At 45.6% G+C, this 13,561-nt stretch overlaps 1 protein-coding gene across 4 annotated transcripts in view; it reads left to right on the top strand.

Annotated features, from left to right (window-relative positions):
- The first annotated feature begins 266 nt into the window (after positions 1-266).
- The window catches only part of LOC126324086 (uncharacterized), an 85,082-nt gene continuing 71,787 nt past the window's right edge, over positions 267-13,561 (top strand). For 2 of the 4 annotated variants that reach the window (XM_049994937.1, XM_049994936.1), the window contains exon 1: positions 11,002-11,122. The gene's annotated coding sequence lies outside the window, so the exon portion shown is untranslated. Of the gene's footprint in view, positions 344-11,001; positions 11,123-13,561 lie in introns of those variants that run through there. The other 2 variants (XM_049994933.1, XM_049994934.1) reach the window with 2 other exon arrangements.

Raw genomic sequence — 13,561 nt, 5'->3', positions numbered from 1 at the left:
GTAGGGATACACTACCGTGTCGTGCACTATAAATCTTCACGTCGTCTTGACTTTCGCGTGGTTATTCGACGTCCCAATATCTATGTTAACAAAAACTAACGCATGGTTGTCAACCTGCGCAGTTCTAAGGAAACTGGAAGTAAAACAGGCCACACTCGCTCCCTCAGTATACAATGACGCAATTACAACGGCCAGCCCGCTAGGCCGAATGCAATCTACTGCCCTTACGCAACGGGCCACTTGCCTTATCAACAACAACGATACCACCGAGCTCCGACGACTACTGCCTGACTTAGTCTGTGGTACGCGAACGAAGCACTCCAACACATCCTGACGTCGAGTGGTAAGTTTTTCACCCAAGTAGCTTCGATATGTCTAAGTGAGCACATTTCTCAACATGTCTTCAGTTGGGTACGGCTGGCTCAAGGGAACGATAACACTTCTTCCCTTGTTGATCTGTATCTGTTCTTCACTCTTTCTAAGAATCAGTCGGCTTCTTTGGTGATAGCAGTGATTCTATTAGAAGTTTTAGAGGGAGGTCAACTGTCTAAGATGGTTAAGGAACTCGGCAAGCGTTTTACCTTCAGTTTCGTGTAGCCTACGACGAGCCGCTTTCACTTCTGCCTACTTCCAGGTAACCCATCTCTATTCCCTGTGTGGGCTAGAAATTCGAAGTTCGACATGCTACCATATATTTTCCAAGACATAAAGAACTAACAGATGACTAAACTGGGATTAGTGTAGTCTTGAGCCAGTGCACCCTCTGATACATCTGTAAAAAATTAAATAAGCAAAATTGTAGAGCCAATCTAAAAAGTGTTTTAATTTTGTGGTTCTTATCATATGCAATTCTTGAAGAAACCTATCAAATTTAAAAATGTGTATATTACGTAGAAAGTAGTTAAGGCCAATTTTTAATCACGTTAGAGCTATCAACACATTACATTCCACAAGAATCAACAATATCACATAGAAACTTAAAAATAAATAGCTATTTATGCAATAGCACAAAAGCACAGCTCATTAGTTTTGAACGTTTCTCTAAATTTTCAGAGAGACTGTGAATAATAGGCAAACTTAAATAAAAATTGACATACTCATAACGAAACTGAAATTTGAGTTGTTGAGTGAAATTAGTTATTTGATACATAAATTGTGACAATAACAATTAATTTTTTGTGTAACCATTTTCTGCATTGGTACAATGTGAAAACCCTTAAAACTTTTGAATAGAATACACGTTATTAACATTGAACACCAGCATTCGTCATGCCTATATATTGGCATCCATCTGACACTGGAGGGCTACCAATTGTAGCGTGTAACCTGGCGCTGTGCCACGTTACTATGTCGGTGTCTAAGAAATAGCCTGCTGTGATGGAGTTTCGAATTCGAAGTGTGCTTCCACAAAAGGAGGACTCTCTCCTTCAGAATGACAATGCAAGACCATACGCGACCGGTGCGACATCTGCAACAATCACTGTTATCGATTATCCTCCATGCACTCCCAACTTGGCCCTATCGGATTTAGAACTTTTCCAAAATTTAAAGCCCATTTCGAGGTCTTCACTGCCATAGTGACGATCCGTCGCAAAGCAGAGGTGTGGTTGTGGCTTTTCCAAAATTTTAAGGCCATTTCGAGGTCTTCACTGCCATAGTGATGATCCGTTGCAAAGCAGTGGTGTGGTTGTGGCTTGATAAACAAACAGTCCGCAGTGACGATATCACCAGACTGGTCTCTCTTGTGAGTGTGATTATGTTGAGGAATAAATATGTAGACATGAAGAATAAAGATATAATGTTTATAAAGTTTGTTGTATTTGAAAAGTTTAAAAGTTTTCTCACAAAAAAAACTCAGAGCTGTTACATTTCGGCACGCCCTCTTAAATGATTTCGAAACCAACATTGTTATCACAGTTTTACAGTACACAAATCGTAATTTAGTATTTGAGATTTTGTTAGCTTAATAAAACGAAACAAGTTTTCATTGTGCATGCCTGTATTGCTTATTCAAGTTTTTGTAACAACAAAGCGATGAAATCAAATTAGAATAGTGATTTATTTTTCATCACAGTTACAACTAGTAAGATCAGCCGTAGTTGCTTAATTTTGCTAGCGGCCATATTTTGATAGTTACTAGATATTTCTGGCTTACTGTTCCTTGGAAGAGCGATCATCATAAACAGAAAGATCAGACAGGAAGATCATTCGCGATCCGGTATAAAGAACATAAATATGCGTTCAGGTTAGGAAATTATGACAAATCAGCTGTTGCGAACCATATATATGAAACAGACCATCCCCTTAACAGCATAGAAGACAACGTAGAAATATTGCATGTAGAAAAGAAAGGGAGGAAACTTGATTTACTAGAGGAATTCGAGATAGCTATCCATGAAAAGAAACAAAGCAATATTCTAAATGCACAAGATAATTTTAAAGAAATGAGATTTTTTAGCGGGTTTTTAGAATTATTTTAGGGCAGGTATGCAATTTTAAACTTGTAGCATGTCACTGACGGAGTTGCGAGAGGCTAACGATGGCAGACCAATGCATTAAGGGAATCAGGCCCCCAATAGATAGCGTTACCGTCAAGCACACGGCTGTAACCACGCCACAACATCTAGGCATATCAGTCCACAACAGCTCTCGAAACGGCGCAGTACGACAGCATATTTGGTAGCTAAGGGACGGCCATCGACTTGTGTCAACAACTTCAATGTAAGACGAGGACCCACAGTCCAATATACTTTTAATTCTGTTTTACTCTATGGACTTCCCAACTATTTGTGATGGTATTTTGTCTTTTTAGTCCGTTTAATTTTGTGACATAGACTTTACAACCTGATGATGAGAGCATTGTCTCTTGAAACTAATTGTTAAAATATATGTATAAGAATCACGGTTGAATGCTAACAGTGATAACCAGTATAACGACAACTGCCACCTCGACTCCATAATGGAATATATTAAAAAGAAAGAAAATTATTTGGTTCTGTCTAGAGACAAACTTTCATCAAGTGGCACACCTGCTTGGGAGTACCATTTCGAAGATTGTACGGTAGAGAATAGACTGATGAAGATACTTGGTACCGAAAGCAACATGCGTTTGACAAAATGGAAATGTCAACGTAAATAACCTTTCTTGCTGTAAGTTGTAACACTTCGCCGGCAGGCGGTCAGGTCGAAAGGGCTCGGTTCCGACTGTACCTGGGCGTGAGGCTTCTCCGAGAGCCAGGCAAGTAAAATTTGACGGAAGTGTTAGCTTCGCTCTGAAAAGCTTGCTGACAGCGAAGTTTTATCACAGAGCCCCAAACGCCTGGAGACACTTGGGTGGAGCGTAGGCTTTGGCTCAAATGGCTCTGAGGTCATCTGTACCCTAGAACTTAGAACTACTTAAACCTAACTAACCTAAGGACATCACACACATCCATGACCGAGGCAGGATTCGAACCAGCGACCGTAGCAGTCGTACTGTTCCCGGCTGAAGCACCTAGAACCGCTCGGCCACCGCCGCCGGCAGCGTAGGCTTTCCCGTTACAAACAAGCGGATTTGTCGTTAGGTTGCAGCCTCCTTATCAACTGATGAAAGCATTTCAAGCAGTCAGCTAGAAAAGCAGCAACACACAGTGAAGTTCTCATACTACACTCCTGGAAATGGAAAAAAGAACACATTGACACCGGTGTGTCAGACCCACCATACTTGCTCCGGACACTGCGAGAGGGCTGTACAAGCAATGATCACACGCACGGCACAGCGGACACACCAGAAACCGCGGTGTTGGCCGTCGAATGGCGCTAGCTGCGCAGCATTTGTGCACCGCCGCCGTCAGTGTCAGCCAGTTTGCCGTGGCATACGGAGCTCCATCGCAGTCTTTAACACTGGTAACATGCCGCGACAGCGTGGATGTGAACCGTATGTGCAGTTGACGGACTTTGAGCGAGGGCGTATAGTGGGCATGCGGGAGGCCGGGTGGACGTACCGCCGAATTGCTCAACACGTGGGGCGTGAGGCCTCCACAGTACTTCGATGTTATCGCCAGTGGTCGGCGGAAGGTGCACTTGCCCGTCGACCTGGGACCAGACCGCAGCGACGCACGGATGCACGCCAAGACAGTAGGATCCTACGCAGTGCCGTAGGGGACAGCACCGCCACTTCCCAGCAAATTAGGGACACTGTTGCTCCTGGGGTATCGGCGAGGACCATTCGCAACCGTCTCCATGAAGCTGGGCTACGGTCCCGCACACCGTTAGGCCGCCTTCCTCTCACGCGCCAACATCGTGCAGCCCGCCTCCAGTGGTGTCGCGACAGGCGTGAATGGAGGGACGAATGGAGACGTGTCGTCTTCAGCGATGAGCGTCGCTTCTGCCTTGGTGCCAATGATGGTCGTATGCTTGTTTGGCGCCGTGCAGGTGAGCGCCACAATCAGGACTGCATACGACCGAGGCACACAGGGCCAACACCCGGCATCATAGTGTGGGGAGCGATCTCCTACACTGGCCGTACACCTCTGGTGATCGTCGAAGGGACACTGAATAGTGCACGGTACATCCAAACCGTCATCGAACCCATCGTTCTACCATTCCTAGACCGGCAAGGGAACTTGCTGTTCCAACAGGACAATGCACGTCCGCATGTATCCCGTGCCAGCCAACGTGCTCTAGAAGGTGTAAGTCTAATACCCTGGCCAGCAAGATCCCCAGATCTGTCCCCCCATTGAGCATGTTTGGGACTGGATGAAGCGTCGTCTCACGCGGTGTGCACGTCCAGCACGAACGCTGGTCCAACTGAGGCGCCAGGTGGAAATGGCATGGTAAGCCGTTCCACAGGACTACATCCAGCATCTCTACGATCGTCTCCATGGGAGAATAGCAGCCTGCATTGCTGCGAAAGGTGGATATACACTGTACTAGTGCCGACATTGTGCATGCTCTGTTGCCTGTGTTTATGTGCCTGTGGTTCTGTCAGTGTGATCATGTGATGTATCTGACCCCAGGAATGTGTCATTAAAGTTTCCTCTTCCTGGGACAATGAATTCACGGTGTTCTTATTTCAATTTGCAGGAGTGTACATGACTTCCGCAGTGGCCACCAAGGGAATTTTCGACTGGCAGCAGTAGAAATTTTGTCGGCCTGTACAAAGAAGGGTAACTATGGTTAGCAGTGTCGATAATTTATTGGATGAGATAGCAAATTGAGCCCATCAACGAAAAGATAAAAGAAGAAACTCAGAGCCCAAGGAGAGTAGAACGTGAGGCAACGAACAAAACTGCCGAGCAGTGGTCCCTCGGAGGGGGGAGGGGAGGTCAGTCCGTGTGAGATCATGTGGCCAGCCGGAGATCGATTGGTGAGAGGATCCAGAAATGTCTGAGAAGCATGTTGCTTCGCATAAAGCTGTTAACTTTACCTACTGAAGATATGCCAGCCTGTTACAGGCTCTGTTACCTTACGGTTGCGCGATTCAAAATCGGAGGTGTGGAAATTGGGCTGTGATTCTGAGAAACGTCAGTAAATCACCTCCCAAAATAATGAATTAGGAGTTAAATGATTACTAAATGAAACAAGAATCACAATTCGGTTCATTCCTGAGCCGTGATCGGCTCGCGGTGATGCATTTTTTTTTTTTTTTTCTTTTGGCATTTTCTCACCCTCCAGTGGCGTCTTATTGCTCCCTCAGTCACTACCTGAACGAGTTGCTCACTTGACTCCGTCAGTGGCAGCAGCAGCGTTTATCGATACAAGTACTGCTGTACCATCTTTGGTGTGACCGCTGTATTTTTCGTGTGGTGGTGTGTGCGTAGTCGGTCGGTTGCGACAGAGCAGCGAGGAAGTCTCCATGGCGTGTGGCCAGGCCAGGGCCGCTGGCAGCATGCATGCGCCATCGGAGTTGTGAGGCACTAGCTGCGAGAGCTGCAAAGTTCGTTGCCCACTGGACCTGGATACTGGAGCTGAGTGATCAGTTAACCTGTTACGAAACCTCAACTGCTGTGACATCTCTACGTTCATTGCCGGTTGTTGCTTTCTGGGCTGTTCTCACAAGCGGTAATGTATGGTGTTCAGGAGTCGGCAAATTTTGCAGCCATCTTCCTGTATCGTGTTCAACTATTGAAATAATTGTAATTTATTAGTGAAGTGCACCAGCATATCTTCTGCCTTGTGGCCATTAACGTTCCGGTTACCTGCCCTGGTCGTAAGCATACTTTTCCGGCAGTGTATTTTCTCGCTGTGTTGATGCTGTCCAGCATGGCGTGTAGTTCGACAGTTTGATGTTGTTCTCCATTTTCGTTTCCTTGAGTGGTTATTGGGCGTTGACTGTGTTTAAATGACAATTTATTATCAAGACGTAGTCCTTCTGCGATCTTCACCCTTGGGCCGGCCGCGGTGGTCTAGCGGTTCAGGCGCTCAGTCCCGAACCGCGGGACTGCGACGGTCGCAGGTTCGAATCCTGCCTCGGGCATGGATGTGTGTCATGTCTTTAGGTTAGTTAGGTTTAAGTAGTTCTAAGTTCTAGGATACTCATGACCACAGATGTTAAGTCCCATAGTGCTCAGAGCCATTTGAACCATTCTTCACTCTTGCTGATATTTCCGGTAGTCATGCCGTTGGTTGGGCGGAAGGGAATTGATTGGGTTGTTGGATGGTTCTTCAGTCCCTAGGTCGTGCTGCCACACGATTATTTAGTGTTATGCAAGGCTGCCTGTCTCACTTAACCTACTGTTAGAGTTTTCTCCCCAGTCAAACCTTGGATCACTTCTGAGCACCACTGTTCTGTCGTTTGGGATTGTGATTTTATTTTGTCTCAATTAATGTGTGAGGCCTTCAGCCGTGTATTAATTTAGTTTGTTTCAATGTTCAGTATGTGGCCTTCAACTGAACGTCATGTGAAATATTTGAAGATAAGGCCTTCAGCCATCTGAAGTAAAAAAAATTCATCATTTGAAAATTTTCTCTCTATCTTAATTTTTGATCCAGGCCCTAAGCCAAGAGTGGTTCTGTGTTCAGTATATGGCCTTCAGCCAAACTTTATGCCAAGTATTTTAGGATACAGCCTTCAGCCGTCCAAGAAAGAAACATTTGAAATTTCAAAATTTTCCTCTCTATCTTAAATTGTTATCCAGGCCTTTTAAGCCTTGAGTTGTTCTATGTTCAGTATATGGTCTTCAGCCGAATCTTATGTGAAGTATTTTAACATTAAGGCCTTCAGCCTACTTAAATTAAAATTTGAAGGGTCTTTGTCTAAGACCTTTTAAAATTTCCTTACTGGAGTTCTTGTTATCCAGGCCTTAAGCTATCAGTTCTTCTTTTTGTAACTAAGGCCTTCAGCTGTATGTATTCCTTAACGCAATTTTAATAACTTGTGTTCTAGCCTTCAGCCGCATTGTTTCCGAATTCTTTTAAGGGCGTGCGTGATTTAATATTTTAGCTAATAAAGTTTGTATGTTTGTGCAACTAACAGCAGATGTTAATTACTTTTGAATACATTATGGGAGTGGCAGTGATCAATGTCTTACAAATATTTACTATTAAAAACAGTCTTGATCACGATTTATTTATCAAGGTGGCCAGTTTCGACCACTACTGTGGTCACCTTCAGACCATTGAGTAGGAAGCTCTTTCTGTTGGAGTAGTGATTCTTCAACAGAAAGAGGTTCCTACTCAATAGTTTGAAGATGGCCACAGTAGTCGTAGAAACCGGTCACCTTGATAAATCGTGATCAAGACTGTTTTTAATAGTAAATAACAGCACATGATTTGGGCCCCTTTCCACAACCTGATCCACTCTGTCCTGTGAAACCAGATTTCAGTTCCGTTAAAGAAAATATTTGACGAGCAGTGATAATATGAGGGCTGTTTTTTAAGTAATGGCTGTTCGCGCGTATAGTCCCGTACTTCGCGCGGACGCCGCAACAAGCCACCGCACCACTTGCCGGCATCCTTGTGGTTCACACTGATGCAAGTTGCAGCTCTGTAGCTGACGTGTACACATCGCTGTGCTACTTTATAATGTTTACGATTATTGAATCGCCCGCCGCGTGTGAGATACGGTCAGTGGTACGTTTTTTGACCGCGAGAAGCCTATCAGCTGCAGAAATTCATCGTCAGTTAACAGAAGTTTATGGCTTCAATGCAATGAGAGAAGGTAAAGTGCGTCAATGGGTTAGAGGGTTTAAAAATGGCCGTCAAAGCGTCCATGACGAAGAACGCTTAGGCCGGCCCTCTGTGATCACTGATGATTTGGTGGCTGCAGTCGACACAAAGATTCGTGAGGACAGAAGATTCACAATTTCCACTCTTTCTTTGGAATTTCCGCAAGTTTCAAGATCGGTTTTGTACAAAATTGTGTCTGAAAACCTAAACTTTAAGAAACTGTGTTCTCGGTGGGTACTCAGACTCCTCACAGAGGACCACAAAGGGAAGAGATTTGCCACTTCATAGGACTTTTTGATTCGTTACGAGGAAGAAGGGGATGACATATTGAGTCAAATTGTCACTGGAGATGAAACATGGGTATCCCATATCACTCCCGAAAGAAAGCGACAATCGATGGAATGGCGACACACAACCTCACCCGTCAAGGTCAAAGCCAAACAGACGCTGTCAAAGCGCAAGATTATGGCAACTGTGTTCTGGGACCGGCGCGGTGTTTTGCCAGTGAACTTTATGCCATGAGGAACGACAATCAACTCAGATATCTACTGTGCAACTCTAAAGAAGCTCCGCAGAGCAAATCAAAACAAAAGGCGCGGCATGCTGATAAAAGGAGTTCTGCACGATAACGCTAGGCCTCACACCTCCCAAAGACTCGGGATTTGATTGATTCTTTTGGCTGGGAAGTTTTGGACCAGCCCCGACCTTGCTCCTAGCGATTTTCACCTTTTCCGGTACCTGAAACACCATCTTGGCGGGCAGCGCTTCAATGACGACGATGAAGTGAAAGCGGCCGCGAACTCTTGGCTGTCGGAGCAGGCGGCCGAATTCTTTGAAGAGGGAATTAAAAACTTAGTTGCACGGTATGACAAGGGCTTAAATAAACAATGCAACTATGTAGAAAAATATATAAAAGTGTGTAGAATCAGAAAATAAAAGTTTTTTTTTTACAAAAGTATTTGTATCTTTTTTTTTAAAGAGAAACGGCCCTTACTTAAAAAACAACCCTCGTATTATTCTACTGATACCTTAACACATCTGTTACAAGGGTCGGGGGTAAGATTCCGATAATCGCGTAAATGAAACAATTTCAATGGCAAAGTTGTACCGTGATTGTGGTGACGTTGGCAGAAAAGACAGTAATAAAGAAGGGAACTATATTGAACCTGCGGTCAGAGCCGAAAGCAAGCTGGTCATTGAATTTGAATACAAGTCTCCAAGGTGGATCTTGAACTTATGATATTCTATAAAATGGTTTCATTGGCCCTACACATAGTCTTGTGGTTATGTCTCGATCTCACCATGGTAAGTGGAGGTAGAAGTGGTTGCAGAACCAGACATTGGTGGCACACCGACGACCTTCACCAACGACGAAGTGCGAATCAGCCTGAAATATCTCTAAGCCCCCGATACATCTGTTCTGGTGGCATCGCAGCCCAGCAGGCGTGGATTTATGCGGTGCAAGTTCTCAGAGAAAAAGGCGTAAGAAGAGGTAATAAAGGTTCTCTCCGAAGAGATCATAAGAAGAAATAACTTTGTACCGACTGTACCCTAAAAAGAAAAAGCATTTCCGCATTTTTTCTTAGAAAACTTTGATCACCTCCCCTGGGTTGTTAAAAGGAGTATAACCAGTAATCCGCGTCCTATCATTTAACACTGAAACAAGACACCACACTCTCTCTTTCCATGTCTCTCTCCGTTCAGCGAGATGAGTCCTCGTCAGCATAGTCGAGTTACTCTCTCTAACTTCTAGTCATTCATATTTGCTAAGCAAGGCATTTATTATGTTCCTTGAAAGTTTGGTTTTGTAATGCCAAAGTCCAGTACTGTCACAAGTCTGTAGAGGATCCCAAAATTGTGGGTTCTTATTCTATTTTCGAGATAGCACCTATGGTATCTGACACTTTCTGGGAGAAGCACAGCTTTTTATGTTTCATGCGCATTAGTGCCTTCTGGCACTTCTCTAAAAACAGCGTTTCTTCTCATCAAACTTCCGGAGTATGCAAGAAATCGCGAATGGGTGCCATACGGCACAGGAGATCTTATCTGTGTTTGCTTACGATGCTTCGGATGCCCAACAGTGGCACTGCTAAAGAGTGTCCAGTGGCGTGTGAGCCATCGACTTACGTGACTCTTGGTGGTCCTGCTCGAGAACCGTTCCAAGTGTGGTGACCTTTGTGGCTCCCTGGTCTATCGTCTTACCTCAGACTGCTTTCAGTGACCTCTTACTTGTACAGGGTGAACATTAATGAATCCGATCAACTGCACTGACGGTTTCCGGACTGGAAATGGAGGAAGAAAGGTGATGTGAACATGTGTCCAGAAATGCATTGTTGCCACAGTGGATGGCGCGGGTGAATGAAAGTCACTCTAACCACGTTATATGTCTTTCTTAAGTGTCTCAGGCTAGATGATTGATGGAGAGTACTGTACGCAGCAGAATGCTTCGTCGGGGAAGAGAAATGATGACAGAAATTCCATAATTGTGGTCGTCTGGTGCAAAACCATCGACAAAATCCTTCCTGTAGAGGGAAATCCTTGTATTTGTTTCAGGCGATAGGAATAGTAGCGTCTCGCATACAGGATACACATAATCATACTTTGGCTAGCACCATGTTGGACGACCAATTGTCTGGAGACTATACTAGGGTTCATCTCATTATCCTGTAGAACCTGCTCCTCCGGATCTGGTGTATGCACAGTCGTGTGTCTGAAAGGACCCATCATCATACAAATGAACAAGAAAGGTTGTGTCATGTGGTTGGTGTCTGTGAGTGAATTGTCTTTTCATAGACGTATTGCCTATCTACCGATGCTTGGCTATACACAAACACCATCTCGACTTGTTCGCAGATCGGATACTGGACCATTCTGCTGCTTACAGTATGCTGCGTTAATCACGCACCCTGCAACACACAAGGAACACACGCCACATGGTCAGAGGAAGTTTCATTCATCAGCGGCATCTACCGTGGTAACGACGCATTTCCGAGCACATTTTCTTAGGCCTTCCTTCCTCCATTTCCAGTCCTGTCTTTTGTCGTTTTTTTTAAAAGTTCGTCCTGTATATTGGTTTTTATGCATTGTCTCCTTTTTGTATCCTGGCAGTAAATATAATTTGAATGATGGTGAGCAGCTTCGAAAAAATCATCATCCAAATGAAATTCTCGCTCTGGAAATCTATGTGATGAAGTACGTTACTTTAGGGCGATGCCAATGTAACATGACCACCTCACCCAAAACTGCAAGAACCCCTCCCCCCTCCCCACCTGCCCCCATTGTAAGGGCCTCCCCCTTCCTTAAACAATGTCCTAATCTTTCCTGTCCCCCTTTCTGCAACACCTGCAACGAGCCCCACCCCACCTTCTCCTCCAAATGCAAAGCAAAAACCCCTCCCACCAACCCTGAGCTCACTGTCACTATTCGCCCCATCGACCCTCCAACCTCCCCCTACAGCAGAAGACATCATACAGTTCATAATCATTGTCCTGCAGAACATCCAATCCTTAAAGCATCCCACACCCTCCAGCAGATTTCCCTCACCACATGCTCTATTTTCCACTTAAATACCTACGCCACCTACTCGCACAACCAGGCCCACTTTGCTTTTACACGCCTCTACACCCTCGTTTAAGCCCCTCTCTCCTCACCCCGCTTCCTTCCGCCCTCCCACCACCTGGTACATCATGAGTACTGTCTCGTCTACCTCACTACCTCAAGATTCACATCTCCCTGCCAACAAATCCCTCTTCAACCACACCCTATCCCAGCACCAGGTTGACTCCATACTTAATGAAACTTTCCTACAACCTCACCATGTTGTACGTGCCTCTCTCTATCTCCTTCACTGCACCAAAAATCCCCTTCCCCTCATCTGAGCTGGGGCCGCAATTGGCCACCTCAAGAATCTCCCTGTCCAACCAGAACTCCTCCTCAATGGCCCAACTGAACATCTCCTCCCCAGCATCTTTTTCTCTCCATCACCAGTGCCACTATCTGTATCCATCCTGCAGCTCCTCTCCCCTAAGTCTTCATTTCCCATGTTGACGGCACCTTCTCCACCTACGTGATTGCTGCTGACCTCAACATCCACAGCTGTGGCGCTGCCACCTTTTGGTGGAGGCATCAGTTCCCTGCCACCCTCCATGGTGACCTTGTTCCTTTCCCACAACATACCCATCCTGAAAGTAACTCCATCCCCAATGTTATCCATGCTTCCCCCAACCTCCTTGGTTGCATCGCTGTGGACATCCTCGATGCTGTTGGTAGTGATGATCTCCCTGTCCTTCTCACCGTCTTCTCTGCCCATGAGCCCCCTGCAGCCCCCCGCCCAACTGCCCCTCCAAATTCTGTCCATGACTACCACCCTGCTGACTGGGAATCCATCCTCCAGTATGTCTACTACTATGTCTGGCATCCCAGGCTCCTCTTCAAACTCCAGACCTATGCTCTCCGTATCAATTTGGTCCATGTGATTGCTTCCTTCATCTCCTGTCTTCACTGCTATGTCACTATCCACAATTGCAACTCGAATACCTTCTATCCCTCTGCTGGAATGCCCGAAGGCTTCATCATTTCCCCTTTCCTCTATCTTCTGTACACTGCTGATATGCCCAAACCTCTCCCGCCTTTTCGTCTCCTCTAGTTTGCTGAATACACTGCATTCTTAGCCCTTTATCCTACCCTTCAACAGTCGAAACGTACCCTCTAAACCAACCTTGACCAGTTCACCACTTGGTGCAACTAATGGTTTCTCCATATCAACCCCTTCAAGAGCCAGGCGATCATCATAGGCCACACTATCCACACCTTTGTTTCCATGATTTATACCTCACCATTTATGGCCGTCCTATCCATCTCACTTCTACCCTTACTCCCCATTCCTTGCAGTCCAACACAAAGCTCACAGTAGACACCGCCTCCTGAAACTCTTGTCTGGCAGGACATGGGCACTGCATCCTTCCACTATTCTTCACGCCTACAAATCCTTGATCTGCCCCATTCTTTCCTATGCTAGCATTATTAGATTTCTACCTCTCCCAGGTTCTATAAAGACCTCTAAATCCTTGAACGCCATGCACTCCACTTCGCCTTCTTTATCCACCTTCCATCCCCCACACAAATCTTCTATCACCTCATCGCCTTTCCCCACTTTCTCCTTTTCTTTGACCACATCCACACCCTGTATATTGTGCACCAACTCGATCCCCCTCACCCCCTGGTGTTTTCCTGCCTCTCCACCCCCAGCCCATTGCCACACCTTTACCATTGTGTCCTACCCTTTCTCCATCTCCACACTCTCCACCTCCTTTCCCAATGCAACTTCCACCGTCTACATTCCCAGTTGATGAGCTTCACCATGACGTCTACCCCTCCTACCGACTCTAATCCCACCCTCCTCCTGCCTCCTCAT

The sequence above is a fragment of the Schistocerca gregaria genome, chromosome 2 (genome assembly GCF_023897955.1).
Source record: "Schistocerca gregaria isolate iqSchGreg1 chromosome 2, iqSchGreg1.2, whole genome shotgun sequence".
Taxonomy (NCBI): Eukaryota; Metazoa; Arthropoda; class Insecta; order Orthoptera; family Acrididae; genus Schistocerca; species Schistocerca gregaria.
The sequence above is the reverse complement of the archived record's forward strand: the minus strand, read 5'-3'. Positions and strand labels throughout refer to the sequence as shown.